The following is a 19,324-nucleotide window of genomic DNA, read 5'->3' as shown; positions in this document are numbered from 1 at the left end:
CCATATGTACCACCAATTATTTATCTACTTATCTATTGATGGGCACTTGGATTGTTTCCATAGCTTAGCTATTGTTCATTTCATTGCAATGAACATATGGATGCATGTGTTCTTTCAAATTAGTGTTTTGGGTTCTTTTCCTTTTTTCTTTATTTTTTTTTTCTTTTTGGAGGAACATCCATACTGTTTTCCATAGTTGCTGGATCCATCTGCATTCCAACCAACTGTGCATGAGGCTTTCCCAGTTCTTTACATCCTCACCAACACTTGTTTGTTGACTGATTGATGACAGCCATTCTGACAAGTGTGAGGTGGTATCTCATTGAGGTGGTGGTCTTAATTTGCATCTCTCTGATGATTAGTGATGTTGAACACACTTTCATGTTTATTGGCCATCTGTATGTGCTCTTTGAAAATGTATCTACTCAGGTCTTCTGTCCATTTTTAAATTAAATTGGGTTTTTGGTGTTGGGTTCTATGAGTTCTTTATAAATTTTGGATATTAATGCATTATAGGGTATATCATTGGGGAATATATTCTATCATTCAGTAGGTTGTCTTTTCATTTTGTTAAGTTTCCTTTGCTGTGCAAAAAACTTTTAGTTTGAGGTAGTCTCATTTCTTCATTTTTTTCTTTTGTTTCCTGGCCTGAGGATATTGCTATGAGAAATGTCAGAGATTTTACTGCTTAGGTATGCTCCTAAGAATTTTATGGTTTTGAGATTTACATTTAAGTTTTAATCATCCATTTTGAGTTTATTATTGTATATGGTTTAAGAAAGCACCCTAGTTTCTTTTCTTTTTTTTTCCTTTTTTTTTTTTTGCGTGTAACTAACTATCCAATTTTCCCAACACCGTTTATTCAAGATATTGTCTTTACCCCATTGTATGGCCTTGCATCCTTTGTGAAATATTAATTGACTGGAAACATGTGGGCTTATTCCTGGGCTCTCTACTCTGTTTCATTTATCATTATGTCTGCTTTTATGCCAGTACCATACTTTTTTTATTATAGCCTTGTATTTTTGTTTGATATCAGGTGGCATAATATCTCCAACTTTGCTTTTCTTTCTGAAGATTGCTGTGGTTTTTGGGTTCATCTGTGGTTCCATATTAATTTTTGGAATGTTTATTCTAGTTCTGTGAAAAATGCCATTGGTGTTTTGATAAGAATTGCTGTGAATCTATAAATTGCTTTGGTAGTATGGACATTTATATGATGAAAATTGTTCCTATACATCAGCATGATACATGCTTCTATATATTTGTATCTTCTTAATTTCTTTCTTCAGTGCCATATAATTTCCCAAGTACAGGTCTTTTACATCCTTGGTCAAATTTATTCCTAGTTATTTTCTGATGCCATTGTAAATGGGACTGTTTCTTATTTTCTCTTTCTAATAGTTCATCTATTGGTGTATAAAATGCAACCAATTTTGAATATTTGTGTCCTGCTACTTTACTGAATTCACTTATCAGTTCTAGCAGTTTTTAGGTGGGCTATTTAGGGTTCTCTATATACAATATCTTTTCAACTTCAAATAGTAACATTTTTACTTCTTATTTTCCCATTTGGATATCCTTTATTCCTTTTTCTTGGCTGATTGCTATGAATAAGAGTGGTGAAAGTAAACATCCCTGTCTTATTCCTGATCTTAAGGGAAAGGCTTGTAGTGTTTTCTGTTACTATGATGTTAGCTGTGGGTTTTCTACATATGGCCTTTATTATCTTAAGGTATGTTCCCTCCATTCCAATTTTGCTGAGAATTTTTATCCTAAATCAGTGCTGGATTTTGTCAAATGTGTTTTCTGTATATATTGATATAATTACATGATTTATATTCTTTATTTTGTGTATGTGATGTATCATGTTAATTGATTTGCAGGTATTGTACCAACCTGGCTTCCCAGGAATAAATTCCACTTAATCATGGTGTATGGTATTTTTACTATATTGCTGAATTTGATCTGCTAATATTTTGTTGAGAATTTTTGCATCTATGTTCATCAGCAATATTGGCCTATAGTTTTCTTTCTCTGTAGTGTTTTTGTCCGGTTTTGTAATTAAAATAATGCCATCCTCACAAAATGAGCTTGGGAGTCTTCCCTGCTCTTGAATTTTTGAAATAGTTTGAAAAACATAGGTGCTGGCTCTTCTTTAAATATTTAATAAAATTCACCTATGAAGCCACCTGGGCCAGAACCTCTGTTTGTTGGGAGGTTTGGGTTACTGAATCAATTTTGTTGGTTGTAATTGTTTCATTTAGATTTCTGTTTCTTCTTAATTTAGTTTTGGTAGTTTGTGTGTTTCTAGGGATTTATCCATGTCTTCCACATTGTTCAATTTGTTGGCATATAATTGTTCATAGTATTTTCTTATAATCCTTTGTATTTCTGTGGGGTCAGTCAGTACTTCCCTTTCATTCTGATTTTATTTGTTTGGTTTCTCTCTCTTTTTCCTTAATGAGTCTGGGTGAAGTTTGTCAATCTTGTTTATATTCTCAAAGAACGAGCTCTTGATTTCATTGATCTCTTGGATTGTTTTTTTAAGAAACTATTTCAGTTATTTCCACTCTGATCTTCATTATTTCCTTTTCTCTACTCACTTTGAGCTTTGTTTCTTGTTTTTTGTTTAGCTCCTTCAGGTGTGAAATTAGATATTCTATCTGAGATATTTTGTTTGTTTTTTCTTGAGGTAGGTCTGAATTTCTATGAATTTCTCTCTTAGGACTGATTTCACTGTGTCCTATAGATTTTGGGTCCTTGTGTTTTCATTTTGATTTGTCTGAAGGTATCTTTTGACTTCTTTCTCAACATCATTACTAACCTATTCATTGTTTAGTCATATGGTATATAGCCTCCATGTGTTTTTCCAGTTTTTTCTTGTAATTACTTTCTGTTCTAATACAATTTTGGTCAAAGATGTTTGAGATGATTTCAATTTTCTTAAATTTATTGAGACTTTTTTTGCCTTTAAAATATGGTCTATCCTGGGAAACATTCCATGTGCACTTGAAAAGAATGTATATTTTGCTGCTTTGAGGTAAAATGCTGTGAAAACATCAAGTAGGTACATCTATTCTAATGTATCCTTTAAGGCAGCATTTTCCTTGGGTTTTTTTTTCCTTTTTGGATGATCTATCCATTGATCACAATGAGGTGTTGAGGTCCCCTCCTATGACTGTATTACCATCAATCTCTTCCTTTATATGCATCAATATTTATTTTATATATTTAAGTGCTCCTATGTCGGGAGCATAGATGTTTACAAAGCTTATGTCCTATTGTTGAATTGATCCCTTATTCATTATGAAATGCTCTATTTTGTCTCTTGTTACAGACCTTGTTTTAAAGTTTTGTCTGATACAAGTATTGCTACCCCAGCTTTCTTTTTCCTCTTTGCAGGAACTATCTTTTAATAGCCTTTTATTTTCAGTCTCTGAGTGTTTTTTGATCTTAAGTGGCTCAATGTAGACAGCATACACAGTGGGGCAAAAGTAAATTTGTAGTGGAGAGCACCTGAAACAGCATTTATTCTTGTATTATTCTTTCTTATTATATTATTTTCCATGTGAACAGCTGTAAGTCTACTTTTCCCCCACCCTGTATATATGGGTCTGGTTTTCTTATTCATTTAGCTACCCTATGCCTTTTGATTGGACTATTTAAACCATTTACACTTAAAGTCATCATTGATAGTTATGTATTTGTTGCCATTTTATTCTTTATAATTGTTCCTCTTTTTTTCCTGCTTCTTCTTAAAGATGTCATTTTCACATTTCTTGTAATACCAGTTTGGTAGTAATGAACTTCTTTAGCTTTTTCTTCTTTAGGAAGCCCTTTATTTCTCCTTCAGTTTCAAATGATAGGCAGCATGGGGAAAAGTAGTCTTCATTGTAGATCCTCACTTTTCATCACTTTGAATATTTCCTACCAATCCCTTCTGGCCTGTAATGTTTCTGTTGAGACATAAGCTGGCAGTCTTATGGAAGCTTCCTTTTTGGTAACTAACTCTTGCTGCTTTTAAGATTCCCTCTTTGTCTTTAACCTTTGCCATTTTAATTAGTATGTGTCTTGGTGAGAGCCTCTGGTTTTATCTTGTTTGGGACTCTATGCACTTTCTGAACTTGTGTGTCTTTTTCCTTCACTAGGTTAGGGAAGTTTTCAGTCATCTATTCACATAGGTTCTCAATCCCTTGTTCTCTCTCATCTCTTCTTCCTATGATGCAGATATTGTTACACTTAATGTTGTCACAGGGGTCCCTAAACTATCCTTATTTATCAAAAAAAGATTTTTTCTGGCTATTCTGATTGGGTGTTTTCTGCCACCTTGTCTACTAAATTGTTAATTCGATCCTCTTCATTTAATCTGCTGTTTATTCCTTCTAGTGTGTTCTTTATTTCTAACTGGTTACTTTTTATGGTTTCTAAGTCCTTGTTTATGCTTACTATTTATCTTTTTGTTAAGGTTCTCAAGGAGTTCACCTATTCTTCCCCAAAGTAGGTGTTCTGTGGGGCTCAGTCTCCTTGATTACCTTAGCTAGGCACTCCAGGAATATCACTTGTGGGGTTATGTGGGCTTTCCTGTTGTAGTTGACCCTTGATTGCTTTGGCCTGTCCGTAAGTAGAGCTGTCCCTCAAGCTAACTATGAAAATTGACCCTGACCACAGTGTACAAGCTGCTGTGCAGGAACTGGTCCTACGAGACTGAATTCACTCCAGCAGTGTATGGTGCCTGCCGATATTTTTTTGGATGTGCCACTTGTGGACCTATCTGGGTCATGTTTGGATGTGGTCTGAAGCTCACCACCACACTGTGTGGGTTCTGAGGTCTCCTGGGAAGAACTCCAACTCAAGTCAATGTCAACACTGCCTGTAACAGCCTCTGGATGGACTCCCTATTTTGAGTTTCAAAGCAATCCACCTTTGCCAGGCCTGAGTGCGTGTGGGAAGGGCCGAACTGCATACCAAAGTGAGCTTCCATTAGAGCCAAGGCCAGGCCACGTCAGCAAAAGGCCCAAGGCACCCCAAGATCTGTCTCAGCCTGCCTGTTCTGCCTGCTGGGCTCAGTCATAGAAAGAGCTTCTGGTAATATGTGAGTTGTATGAAGCATGTTCTCAGTGAGTCACCAGGTACTGAGATATTCTAATTCCACTACAGTAAAATCTCAGTAAATGTTACTAAACGTACAAGGCTCATCAAAGCTTTCTTCTATCATAGTGGCTTTTTTACTCTATAAACAACACTGGGTTTTTTCCAACATAGTTTAGATTTCATATTTCCATTATAGTACCAATATATTCATTATTTCTTATTTATTAAATAATGGCAGATCATAGATTCATATAATACAAAGCTGGAGGGCAACTGGCACACCTATTAGTTTAAATATGAGAAAACTGCTAACAAAATTTAGTGACTTGTCATGAGTTCCTACAATTCAGTTCTTTTTTTAGGTCAATAAATTAAACTAGATTTCTCCTGTGTGGGTACCATCTGCCTACGTGAATTAATAAGTAGTACATAATACCTCCAGTTTATGACTTGGGTTCTTTCATAATTCAGTTCATTATGATTTCTATGAAGGTTTATTTTGAAAAAATTCTGGATGAAAAATAACATGATGGCAAATGAAAAGACAACAAAATATTTCATTGAATACTTAAATTAAGGTGTTCCCTTTTCATTTCATTTTTTTACATGTTGATTTTAGAGAGAAAGACAAAAGAGGGACAGAGAGAAAGAGAGAAACATTGATTTGTTATCTTACCTATTTATGCATTCATTGGTTGATACTTGTATGTGCCCTGGCTGGAGATCAGACCTGCAATCCTGGCATATCAGGACAATGCTCTAACCAACTGAGCAACCTGGCCAGCGATAGGGCACTCCTTGTTTAATGTGTAGATAAATCTTGTAAATTAGAAAGTAATTTAAGAAAATGTTTTAGGAAATAACAACCTCAAGTAAACAATTGTAAGGAAGATACCAATCATGCATGCCAAAGCTACATGGTTCTTCCACAGGCCCTAACGTAAGTGGTCTGATTTACCAAGAATTCTTCTCCAGTACAATCTGAAATGAAACAGAAAAAGAATAAGATTGCATTCTTAGCATTGGTCCAATTTTACTCATTGTATTTGTTGTTCCTTAGTTAAAGAATCCTAGAGGTTACCAAGTCTTAAATAACTATCCCTTCATATATAATGGGTAACAGTCAAGGAGCATGTACAATTATACCAGATATCATGCTAACCAACCTGCTAATAACAGTTTAGCCAAACCCTAAGACAACTCAGTAAGTTGGATATTATACACGTGTAGGAGATAAAGAAAACCTAAGGTTTAAGGACCTTGGCCAAATTCACAGAATCACACTTTGAACCAAGTTGCTATCCTCTCCAGATTCATTTGTTTACAAATATATGATGCTGCTCTTCAAAGGCAGACACTTAGCAGTAATTTTTCACCTACTGCTGAAGGGGCAAACCTCAGCTTTGACAGGTACCATCTAAGGCCCTTACCAACACCATCAAAGCTGTTTACAGAACCCATTGCCCAAGAATAAGCCATACAAAATATATATATGCAGGCTAAGAATTCTAAAACTAGAAAAACAGGAGAGGAAGGGCTTCCTGACAGCTGTTCTCCATCAGCTCTTGCACGAAGACTGGAAGGAGCAGGCACCTCATGACATGAAGGCCTTAGTGGAAGCTGGAGCAGGGTGATGGAGAAGCCTGGCCAAAAGTTAAATCAGCACCTGGTACTAAAAATAACTGGCACAGCCAAAGTTATTGTCTGGTACCATTTCTGTACAACTCTTAGAATTTAGCAGTTCAAAAAAAAAAGTCTCACCCAGATCAAAAGAGAGGGTAAACAGGATAAAGAAACCTTCTCTTCCTTCCTAGAGTTTTCCTGGCTATACAGATGACCCTTGAACAATGCAAGACTTAGGGGTGCTGATCTCCATGCACAGTCCAAAATTCATGTATAACTTTTCACTCCCACAGAATTGAACTACCAATAGTCCACTGTTGACCCAATAAAAACTTACTGATAGCATAACAGTCTATCAACAAATAGCTTCTATATGTATTATACACTGTATTCTTATAATAAAGCTAGAGAAAATGTTAAGAAAATGATAAGGAAGAGAAATACATTTACAGTATTTATTGAAAAAATTCCACATATAAATGGACCTGCACTGTTTTTGGTTTTTTTAGGGAGGAGGTTAATTTTGAGAGTTCATTCATTAAAGCTGGGACAGTGAAAAAAGGAAGAGCTTAGGATAAAGAATCAATAGCACAAAACCAAGGTGGGGCTGATCTGGCTCACTGAGAAGTCAGAGAAAAGTAGCCTTGGAAACAGGATTAGGGTATTAGCTTGGAAGGAGCTGCTGCTGCCCATTCCTTCCCTGGTTGCAAGTCTCATGGGGACCTTTGGGTTTAGAAGATGCATATGTGTTGGGGAGGAAAAGCATGGGCGCGCTATTGGTATTTTAATAGGAATTGCATAGAATCTATAGATTGCTTTGGGTAGAATGGACATTTTAATGATGTTAATTCTTCTAATCCATGAACATAGTATAATCCTCCATTTATTTGTATCTTCCTCAATTTATTTCTTCAGCATTCTAATTTTCCAAGTACAGGTTTTTGCCTCCTTGGTTAAAATTTATAGGTACTTTATATGGCTTGTTGCTATGATAAATGGGACTTTTTCTTACTTTCTCTTTATGATAATTCATTGTTGATGTACAAGAATGCATTTTAAGGGAATGATTGAAGGTAGGAGGTGAGGGTGGGTAGGACAGGGGAAAGTGGTAGTGGGAAAAATGGAGACAAATGTATTTGAACAATAAATTTTTAAAAAAGAAAAAAAAGAATGCATTCTAGTTCTGAATGTTGATTTTGTATCCCACTACTTTGCCAAATTCACTTATTAGGTTGAGTAGATTTTTTGTGGAGACTATAGTGTTTTTTATGTACACTATCATATCATCTGCAAATGACAGTTTTACTTCTTCCATTCCAATTTGGATGCCTTTTACTTTTTTTCTTGTCTAATTGCTATGGCTAGAAGTTCAAGTACTATGTTGAATAAGAGTGGTGAAAGCTGGCATCCCTGTCTTGTTCCTGATTTTAAGGGAAACACTTTTAGTTTTTGCCCATTGAGTATGATGTTGGCAGTAGGTATCTCATATATGGCCTTTATTACATTGAGGTATGCTCCCCCTATTCCCACTTTGCTGAATGTTTTTATCATATATGGGTGCTGGATTTTATCAAATGCTTTTTCAGCATCTATTGATATGCTCATATAATTTTTTTCCTTCATTTTGTTTATGTGATGTATTACATTTATTGATTTCCAAAAGTTATGCTATCCTTGCATCCCTGGGATAAACCTCACCTGATTGTACTGTATGATCTGTTTAATGTATTGCTGGATTCAATTGCCAGTATTTTGTTGACAGTTTTAGCAACTATGTTCATCAGAGATATTGATCTGCAATTTTCTTTCTTTGCTATGGAATTGGGTTCCTGGTTTCGGGATTAGGATAATACAGGCCTCATAAAAACAGTTATGAGTCTTTCCTCTTCTAAATTCTTTGGAAAAGTTTGAGAAGGACAGGGGTTAGTTCTTTTTTGAGTGTTTTGTAAAATTTGCCTGTGAAGCCTTCTGGTACAGGGCTATAGTGTTTTGGGAGTTTTTTGATAACTGCTTCAATTTCACTAGTCATTTTCAGTCTGTTCACTTTTTCTGCTTCTTCTTAATTCAGTTTTGAGAGATTGTATGTTTCCCAAAATTTGCCCATTTCACATGGGTTGTCCAGTATTTTGGCATATAGTTGTTCATAGTAATTTCTTACAATCCTTTGTATTTCTGTGATATTGGTTGCGACTTTTCCTCTTTTGTTTCTGATTTTACTTATTTGGGTCCTCTTTTTTTCTTGATGATTCTTGTTAAATGTTTGTCAGTTTTGTTTATCTGTTCAAAGAAGCAGCTCCTGAATTCATTGATTCTTTGGATTTTTTTTAGTCTCTATATCATTTAATTCTGCTCTGATCTTGATTATTTCCTTCCTTCTACTCACTCTGGGCTTTGTTTGCTGTTTTTCCTCTAGTGCTTTTAGATGTAGGGTTCAGTTGTTTATCTGAGATTTTTCTCACTTCTTTAGGTAGGACTGTATTGCTATAAACTTCCCTCTCAGGGCTGACTTCATTGTGTCCCATAGGTTTTGGGTGTGTCTATTTTGATTTGTTTCCAAACACTTTTTGATTTCTCCCTTGATTTCCTTGTTAACCCATTCATTATTTAATAACATGTTATTCAGTCTCCATGTATTTGAATGTTTTTGAGTTTGTTCCTGTAGGTTGGTTCCTAGTTTCAAGGCCTTGTGATCTGAGGTGATGCTTGATATGATTTCAAATTTTTTGAATTTGTTAATGCATATTTTGTGTCCTACCATGTGGTCTATCTTAGAAAATGTTCCATGTGCATTTGAGAAGAGTGTATATTTTGCTCCTTTGGGCTGAAATATTCTGTAAATACTAAATCAGCCCATTTGATCCAGAGTGTTGTTCAATGCCAGAATATCCTTGTTGATTCTTTGTTTGGATGACTTACATTGTGGACAGCAGGATGTTTAAATTCCCTACAGTGACTATGTTGTTGTTGATCTCCTGCTTATAGTCCTTCAAGATTTTCCTTCTGTATTTTGGTGCTCCTATATGGATGCATATATGTTTACAAGTGTTATATCCTCTAGTTGGACAGTTCCTTTAAGTGTTATGTTGTGACCTTCTTTGTCTCTTGTCATGGCCTTAATTTTGCAGTATATTTGTCTGGTATGAGTATTGCCATCCCAGCAACATTTTTTCATGTCCATTTGCATGGAATACATTTTTTCTATCCCTTCACTTTCAACCTCTGCAGATTTTTTTTTTCTGAGGTGGGTCTTTTGTAGATAGCATATTTGTGGGTCATGTTTTCTTGTCCACTCAGCTACCCTATGCCTTTTGATTGGAGCATTTAATCCATTTACATTTATGGTTATTATTAATAGGTACTTGTTTGTTGCCATTTTTTCTCTTTATACCTTTGTTCCTCTCTCTATATATATTTCTTCTTCTTAAAGCAGTCTGTTTAGCATCTCTTGCAATGCTGGTTTGGTGGAGATACACTCTTTTAACCTTTTTGGTTTTGTTTTTTGTTGTTTTTTTTCTTTTTTGTATGGGAAACTCTTTATTTTGCCTTCCATTTTAAATGAGAACCTTGCTGGCTAGAGTTGTCTTGGTTGCAGGGCTTTGCTTTTAAATACTTTGAATATTTTGTGCCATTCCCTTCTGGCTTGTAGTGTTTCTGTTGAGAAATCAGCTGATAGCCTTATTGGAGCTCCATATGTTACTAGCTGTTTCTCCCTGGCTGCCTTTAAGATTCTCTTTTTGTTTTTAAATTTTGCCATTTTAATTATGTTGTGTCTTAGAGTGGGCCTTTTCAGTTCATCTTAATTGAGACTCTCTGTGCTTCCTGAACTTGCATGACTTTTTCCCTCAACAAGTTAGGGAAGTTTTCTATCATTATTTTTTCAAACAGGTTTTGTATATCTTGCTTCTTCTCCTTCTGGTACCCTATGATGCAAATATTGTTATGTTTCCTGTTGTCCTGAAGCTCTGATAAACTATCTTTGTTCCTTTTGAGTCTTTTTTTTCCCATTTTTTTGCTCTGATTGGGTGTTTTTTCCTACCTGATCTACCAGCTTGCTGATTTGGTCCTCTGCTTCCTCTAGCAGCTTTTAATTCTTTCTAGTGTATTCTTCATTTCTTATATTGTGTCCTTCAATTCCTCCTGGTTCTTATTCATAGTTTTATGTCCTTTTTTATGCTGATGTAGTTCTCACTAAGTTCTTTGTAGCTCCTGTAAAGTTCCTTATAGTTCTTAGTTACTTGAGCATCCTTGTAATCATTATGTTGAACTCTCTGTCTCATAGATTTCATTCACAGTCTTTGTCACATCAGAGCAACTAAAATGATTACTCCTGGTAACCAAGACACTTTAGTTTGGAATCTTGGCTTCTAATACAAAGAAAGTAAAGTATTTATCTAACTGGAGAGACCTCTGGCTACATTACTCCATAGCACATTCTTTTCTTTCCAATATTATAACATTATAAACACTGTAGTTAAAATGATAGTGGTATTTAATGGCTACTGTTAATTAGTGTAACGTCTTTTGCATCACACTATTTTGATTTAATCAAAATCGAGTATAATTCTTGGGAGTCAGAGACTCAATTATACTATAGACATAGACCACTTTCCTATGAATGGATTAGATTTTAAAGCCAATAGTCACTGTGAATATTAAATGGTCTCCATTTTTCTTCTCATTTACTTTTTACAGTAAAACACATATTCTAAAATACCATCAATAACAAAGTTTTTTCCCACTTTGTAGTAACTTCCATACCCAATAGGTTCTTACCTACCCAATATCAATTCTAGTTTCACACATTTAGAGAAAGGCAAGAGGTTTACCCATCGGCCCTTAACACACACTACCACACACAAAATCAGTTGCACCAACACATTGTTTCCTGGGGGGAAAAAAAAGAATTTTCAGTTTGCATTTCATATTCATTTTCAGATGAAACTGGGTAGGACTAATTAAAACCTAGTCATCACAATTAAACAGTTCTGTTTTGTTTTGTTTTTTGACCAAATGTACTCCCACTAACCACCACTCTTTGAAGCCACGGACATCCCAAAGGGCTGTCAGCACTCCCTCAACAGTTCAAGGACTCTTACCTCAAGGTCCATGAGCTCAGAGGCAGGGCTGTAGTAGCCGTTTACATGAACGAAGAGAGGAGTCCGCCAGACCTTCCTAACTTACTCTAAGGAAGCGGCTGCTGCTTCACAAGAACATCAAGCATTTGATTTGTGCTTTCCAAGTCTGAAGCTTTTCCAAAACCTCCCTGGCTTCCTTCCAGGCCACCTCCTTCCTGCGTCAGCGCAGTCCCTCACGGACTGTCTGGGGACTCCCTCTTTCCTAGGGACTCCGTCTGTAACCACAGATCCAGGACAGTCCCTCGCGCAAAGAATCCCGGCAGGAGGCGACATTCCTGGACCAACGTCCACAGCCCCTCCTGCAGCCCACCCACCACGCCCGTGCATTCCCCACGGCCCTGAGGCCCAGCACTGACGCATGTGGAGAACACGTGGGAAGGCACCGGGGATCGCGGACTCAGTCAGGAGCGATGGGCATCCCGCCTGGTCGGCGAGGAGGCAAGCTCAGGCAGAGCCAAAGCGAGCTTCACCTTCCATGCCTAGGGCTGCAGGCGGGTAGCTCACAGGGCGGTGGCCCCTCCCTTTGCCTCCTGCCTCCTGGGGTCCTTACCCCCGAGGAGGGCAGAAGGGGTGGCACCACCCGCCTGGCTGGCATAAGCGCCCTAGAGGAGCCCCCACACAATGTAGCGCACGTACGAGTACTGTGCTGGACCTGCCACCACCCCTCCTGTGGGCCAGAGTCAGGGACACGATCATCTCGGAACACGCAGGAACAAACCGAAAACTGTCGCCAGGGCTCGTACGAAATGGACATTTGGCTATAAGCCCTGGTAATCACAGGACACCACCCCAGAGGATCAATACATCATCTGGCCTGGATGGATTTGGTCACCACCGCTGTTCCACGTGCCTAAGCAGCTGGGGACGCTAACATTCCAGGCTGTATTCAGCTTCACGCAGTTGCCCATCCAGAGCAAGTAGGCAGTCTCTACTGAACGAGCTTCTGAGAAGTTAGGTGCCTGCTGCCCAGGGCCAAGAAAATCAGGAACTAAATCTACGAGGGCTAGAGGGAATGGACACAAAACTGTTTGAATGAAAATGTTACTGGGGACAGTTTAAATATCTTCTCCACACTCCTGTAATAAATATTTCATTGCAAGACACTGATCGTTTGGAAAAACTGGGAAGTGATTTGCAGAGTGAGGAAAAGTTTTGGCTGTCAGGCATCAGGAGTGGTGGGTATATGGCTATACCAAAATTCACCTGCTGCATCTACTCTGCTCTCAGAAATTAGCACTTGCATCTAGATAGTTTCTGGTTTTCATGTACAAACGAAATCATATGAATTCAGTTTTTTAAAGCAAGAAAGTTTTGGCCAGGGGGACAGACTTTTAAAAAAATGATTACACATTTTAAGTTTGTTTTTGTAGAATATTAAAAATAGACTTGTGAAGTAGAAAAAAATCTTTCCTCTACCTCCAAGGTTCTTTTGGCTGATCTAATAATCAAATACATGAAACAGATCAGCAAGAGAAACTAACCAAAGTTAATACACGGGTATGTATGGGAACTTCACATACATGAGAGAGAGAGAAACCCCAGGTACCCCGTGGTTCAGAGACTGAATGGGAACATGGGTATATAAGACATTAACATAGGAATAAGTTGATGTACCTTTAAAGGGTTATTGCAGGAAGAGTCGGTGTTCAGTAATTAAAGCTTACTCCGCCATAAAGGTGGGTCAAAAAGAGATTATATCTGATAAGCAAGGCCTTTAATTCAAGCTCTTCTTGGTACTGAAAGAGAGGAGTGAAGTTTCTCTTGAGCTCAAAAGTAAAATTGCCTTAGCTCAAGACAGAGAATTTTTAATACTTACCTAACAGGGGCAATAACATGATCATAAAGGTGGTTTTCCCAGGGCAAGGCTCGCCTATTGCACTTCAGGTATGCTAAGCCCTGCCTTTTCCCCAAATGTACGAAACTCAACTGCATAATTTGTGATAGTTGGGAACTATGTTTGTGCTCTCCCCTTGTATTTAAAAGAGAGAGAGAGAGAGAGAGAGAGAGAGAGAGAATTATGTAAGTTTGAGCCAAACTGACAACATATGCAATGGAGCAACATCTAAAATGCTCCTGAGAATAACTGCTTTGCAGTTTCTTTTAAGCATTTGAAATTAAGAGAGAGAAGTAAGGAAAATTACATGAAGGTGTCAGAAAGCAAGGCGAAATTGTATTACAACACAGTTAAGATTATTTGCTTTTAGAAGGAGGGGTCTGAAAGGGTGGTTTATGCATTAGTAAAGAGGTGTTAACCTAGATGCACAGAAACAATGGACAGGGTTCGCTAAAGCAAAGATTAACCCTTTACTTAAAGTTATATAACTGGGGCACGACTGCCCATCATAACATGCCCAGTTAAAAATTTATGATCACATTACCCTGCAAGGTTACTTTCCATAAAACCTCCTCTTTCATCCAATGAGACTATTTTCTCTCTAGCCTCTACTGTCTAGAGGGTACACTGGCCACGGTGTACCTTGCTCCCTATTTGGCCAAGACAAACTCTCAATGGAGTTTTCTGTACATACCCAGATTTGGTCTATTATCTCCTCAAGCTGGAGGATGCATATACAAATGGCAGATTGTCAAATTGTCTATGGGTCCTAGTTCAGGGAATCTTAAACTTTATTCTGTTCAAAGGGAGAAAAACAAGTAATCCCTTTGTGTTCTGGAACAGCTGTTTAAAGACAGCCCCCCCCCCTTCTTAGGCTAACTCTAGGAATAAAGTTTATCTTATGAGGGTTGCATCTTTTTTCACTCTTCTTTGGGGATGTCTGTTGCATCTATATCTTCGTCTGGAGGCACTATTAAGATCCTAATTGTTAAGGCTGGACCAAGGCAGGATAGTAAAAAAGCTAGAAAAATTTCTTGGCAACTGGAATGGGAAAACTGAAACACATATTTGAACAAACTGGCCAAACAATTTACAGCTAGATATAGAAGGTCACCAGGCCCGAAAGCCCCAAGTGTCTAGCAATAATAAAAAAAAAGGTGCTGGGCTTCACCCCCAGGGTGGCCTTTCCTCCCCTGGCGTATTACTGGTCATGTAGTTAGGACCCTCCCGCAACCTTTCCTCCCTAGAGATAACATCTAGGCCTCAATTGTATTTCAGTTCCAGGTCCAGAAAAGCATCAAAACCAGGCAGTGATGCCAGGCCCAGCTGCAATGGCTAATGCCATACCCACTGCCCTGGCGCTGACCAATCAGTGGAGAGCACTACATCGAAAAGGGCACACCTGGGAAAGCTGATGAATATTCTACTGAGATCCTCCTCTAAGACCACTTTTAAACTCAGCCTTTAAAACCCTCAAAATGGCCCTGGTCAGATGGCTCAATTCCATCCTGATACACCAAGGTTGTGGGTTTGATCCATAGTCATGGCACATATAAGAACCAACCAACGAATGCATAAACAAACAAAATGATGTTTCCCTCTCTCCCTTCCTCTCTCTCTAAAATCCATTTTTCAAAAAACCTAAATACAAAGATCCTAGCTCCCACTCTCTCTCCACGAAGCGTGCCTGCGTCTTTCCCTTTTCCCTCTTCTTGCCCCACAGCCATGCATCTCCTAAACTCTAGGGGACCCCACAAGACTTGCGACCAGGGAAGTGATGGGCAGCATCAGCTCATCCTGCGCTAACTCCTTGAACCTGTCTCCAAGGCCTCCTTTTCTCTGACTTTCCAGTGAGGTGTCAGCAGCCCCTCCTTGGCTCATTTCTTTCCCATAGCATTTCTAGCATTTCTAGACAGCCGAAGCAGCTCCACCTCATCTCTGCCTGCTGCTTCTTATGTCCTAAGCCCTTCTTTTGTTTCACTGTCCCCAGCTTTGATAAACATCCTCTCAAAATCACCTGGACTCATGTTATGAAATCTTTCCTGCACAAAGTCAAGAACCCACGCAATGGAGGCCGGCCCGAGGCAGACCTGCTCCAGCCTGATCTCTGAATGGTAACAACACGATGGATTCTTTTAATTGGAAAAAAAGTTTAAATTGGAAAGAAAGGAGTATTTTTCTTAAGAGCTCTCACATTTTTATAATCGCTAACCATTACAATTCCCTTAATAAAACAGAAGGGCAGAAATCAGGACAAAAATTAAAATCTCCTCAGACCCCTTCCCATTTGCTTTCAAAAATTGGCAGATATTGTAAACAATCAGGTCATTGGGAGTAGTCTTGTCCAGCACTTAAGAAGAAAACTGAAAGAAAAAGAAACCCCAAAATCTTACTAAAAGATAACCTAAAATTTTATGTCCTAAGAACTCAGCTTGGTAACTTTCAGATTGGAAGCTCCAAAATATGGCCAGATAGAAATATGGGCTAAAACTCTGTTTACTACCATTGTGCTACCAGCCCTCAAGAAAATCATAATCTAAAATTACAATGGCTAGTATGAGAAATGCTCCAATTAGAAAGAAAGAAAAATAGGGCTAAATAAAATGGACAATGATGGGGCTAAAACAAAGGTTTCGGTATAGCCCTACCAAAGGCTGAATGGGCCAAATGAACCCCTTTGGTTCCCCTGAGAGAAGGTATGTGCTGGAACAGCAGCAATCATTAGAAGGTACAGGAGCTGTCAAGATAAAGGAAGACCACTCCCCACCGGATTTCTGGCTCACAACAGGCAGAGAGCAGCTTCATTCAACGTGGTGACTCCTGTCACCTGAAGGTAACCCCTAGCTTCATTGTACACTCATTTTCATACATTAGCATGTTAAACAACATACCCCGAACCACCCTGAGCAGACCTGGAGAGCCTACAGAAGAGCACAAAATGGCTCACAAAGTTCTTCCGAGAAGTCTTTACCCCTCTCCCAGGGAGATCCTGAATATTCCTCCCCCTCACTGACTACCCTAACTCTGATTAAGTGAACCTCAATAAAGGAAGCAAATTTCATAAAAGGGGGCCTGCTTTCTCTGTGCAGGAGCCCTATTTCTTGTCTCACTGTGTTACAGAATCTCAACCCGTTCAGGGGCCAAGAAACATGGCCCTGGAAGAAGCATAGGAACCAAACCATTATCCACAACTCCATGATTTCCAAACAGTGTTCAGAAACAGATTTGCAGCCAAAGCATCTCACTTCTCCGATCACTTCCCAGATCCATTTCCCTTTTACTTTCCAGGCATGATTAGGCAACCAGTGCCCTCATGAGAGGTGCAGAGAAATTCTGAGAGACTGGGAAAACCCCGCATTCTCTCCCGCCCACACCTGAGGGGTATGGTCTGCCTCGGCAATTCTCAGCCACACATTAGGTGCCAAAAACTGTTACAGAAAGGACCTGTTTGGGGGCCAAGATACTGTCACCAAAACAGGCCCTCCCTCCCCGGGATCTTTTCGTTCTAGGTTCATCTTGCCAACCGCTGGTATTAGGAACTATGGCTCTCAGCGCCAGACTTTGATAAAAAGGAAAGGAACTATTTATTCAAAAGTTATACAGGTTTAGAGTAATGGCAGAATGTCACTGTTAAATTCCAAAGTCCCTTTAAAACACCCACTATCCTGCCTTTCCCCCTTTGCCCAATCAGGCCAGTCAAGGGTACCATGTCTCAGGGAAAGAAACAAAAGTCCATAGCTAGACTGGGCATCCATTCTTAATCCAAAACCACATCCTTTCAATTCCCCACAAGCCAGGGAATCCTTCCGCATCTTCTCAAATTGCTAAGAGAGCTCCACATAGCTGCTACACCTTGCTTTCCTGCTTCCTAAGCTGCATGGTCAACGGAGCTCTCTCTCCACTCCTAAAACTCGTGGTTAAGCTCCTGACCTGCTACCACACCTGGGTTTAGGTCTCAGTGTGGATCTTCCTCCGTAACCCCATTTCCAACTCCCCCCACAAATGGCTACACCCGCTACCACTCCTGTATTCTCTGCCTTTTTTGGCTGCCATAGTTATTCTGGGCAGGTATGGCCCTGTGGTGTGGAGCAACCATCTTCAAGCTCTTGTGCAGATATCGTAATAAGGGGTCAAAGTCATGCCCGTCTCCCTAGCTAGCCTGCTGATATTGATATGCAAAATAACCATTCTTGCCTATAAGTATTATGCTAACCTGCTGTTAATATGCAAAGTAATTCTCAGTGGCCCTGCTCCATGTCTCCCATCTCCCGATCAGGTTCGTGAGGGGGGGCGGGGCTGGCTCTCTCACACCTGCATCCAGTTACGATTGTTTCACTAATAAACTTATTTTGACCTTAAACCTTATGTTGGCTTGTATTTAAATTCTTTCCTGTGCAAAACCAAGAACTTACAGTGGGTCTCAGATCCTCAAGTCTCTGGAACCCCCAGAATGCCTGCATCACCCTGACACTAAAGGGTGCCAAATAAGGCTGCTCTATTTACCCCAATGTAGAGAAATTTTAAAATACTGGAAGAAAGTGATTACAATGAGAAATCAGAGCAGAAATCCCTTGGAGAAACAGTCAGCCTGGTTAAATCAAATTAAAGATTGATACTAGGGCCAGGGACCCTTGGCTTGACCCATTCCTGGGACCCAAATCCTCCTTACTCAAGAGTGGATAATATGGTCAGGTATTGTTAACAAAATTCCAAAAAAATAAGTTTTATTCATATATGATTTACAAATCAAGGACATAACCTACTATATGAATGAAAGAGAGGCTCCAAGGTGGGAGGGGGAAGACAGGGTTTTCAAAAAGTATAAGTTGCTAACAGCTGGTCATCAAAGGGATGGGTTGCTAGGGGAAACAAGATGAAATAGTTACATTATTTGTTTTGGGATTGATAAGGGTAGCTGGACTTTTAACGGTCAGCTGACAAAGTGGTCAGTCAAATGGGGCTGTGAGAGGACAACAATGGGTAATGTATAATTAATCATTTTTCAACCTCTTAGTTCTGGTTCAAGTTTATAGAACAAAAGGTTTTGGGTACTTATCAAAAGATACCACACAACACAGAGAGACTATTTGTTCTTCAGTTAGTTTTCAAGTCCAAAAAGCAGAGCCACGCTCTGCAGGCAGCCTCAGACTTCAAACTGCAAAAAATAGGATAGCTTCATACTTCATATGCAAAGATGGTTATTTTGCATAGCAACAAATCAGGAGGTTGGTGTAACTTTAATCCAGAATGTAATTGGGAAGGCAGCACCCCCGGTTGCAGCACCTGCCAATGAGGTCGGAAATGGGGTTGCCGGGGAGGATTCCCGCCAGGGTTGGGACCCAGGCACGGTAGCCATGCTACAGGCTTTTGGCCATGAGGTTTGGGGAGCGGAGTGGGGGCTCCCTTGACCACATGGCTTAGGAAGCAGGAAAGCAAGATGTAGCAGCCATGCAGGCAACTTCCCCACCCCCATTACAGCGTGTGTGCATGAGAGCTCAGAGATGGTTTGTTCCACGCCACAAGGGAACAATGCGAAGATCATACAGGAAGGAAAGGGGAAAAAGGACTCTTGCTACTGGGCCATGAGAAGGTGCCACGTGGTTCTGAATTAAGAAATGGAGATCACGGCCACGCAGTG

General features: G+C 39.3%; 1 non-coding gene across 1 annotated transcript; it reads left to right on the top strand.

Moving 5' to 3' along the window:
- Positions 1-13,660: 13,660 nt before the first annotated feature.
- LOC129085437 (U1 spliceosomal RNA) lies at positions 13,661-13,824 on the top strand. The gene has a single exon (XR_008530697.1). It is a non-coding gene; the product is annotated as a U1 spliceosomal RNA (small nuclear RNA).
- Positions 13,825-19,324: the final 5,500 nt, after the last annotated feature.

The sequence above is a fragment of the Pteronotus mesoamericanus genome, unplaced genomic scaffold (assembly GCF_021234165.1).
Source record: "Pteronotus mesoamericanus isolate MK-2021 breed Mesoamerican mustached bat unplaced genomic scaffold, CSHL_Meso_final scaffold_232, whole genome shotgun sequence".
Taxonomy (NCBI): Eukaryota; Metazoa; Chordata; class Mammalia; order Chiroptera; family Mormoopidae; genus Pteronotus; species Pteronotus mesoamericanus.
Note: the sequence above shows the minus strand (reverse complement) of the source record. Positions and strands in the feature narration are given on the sequence as shown.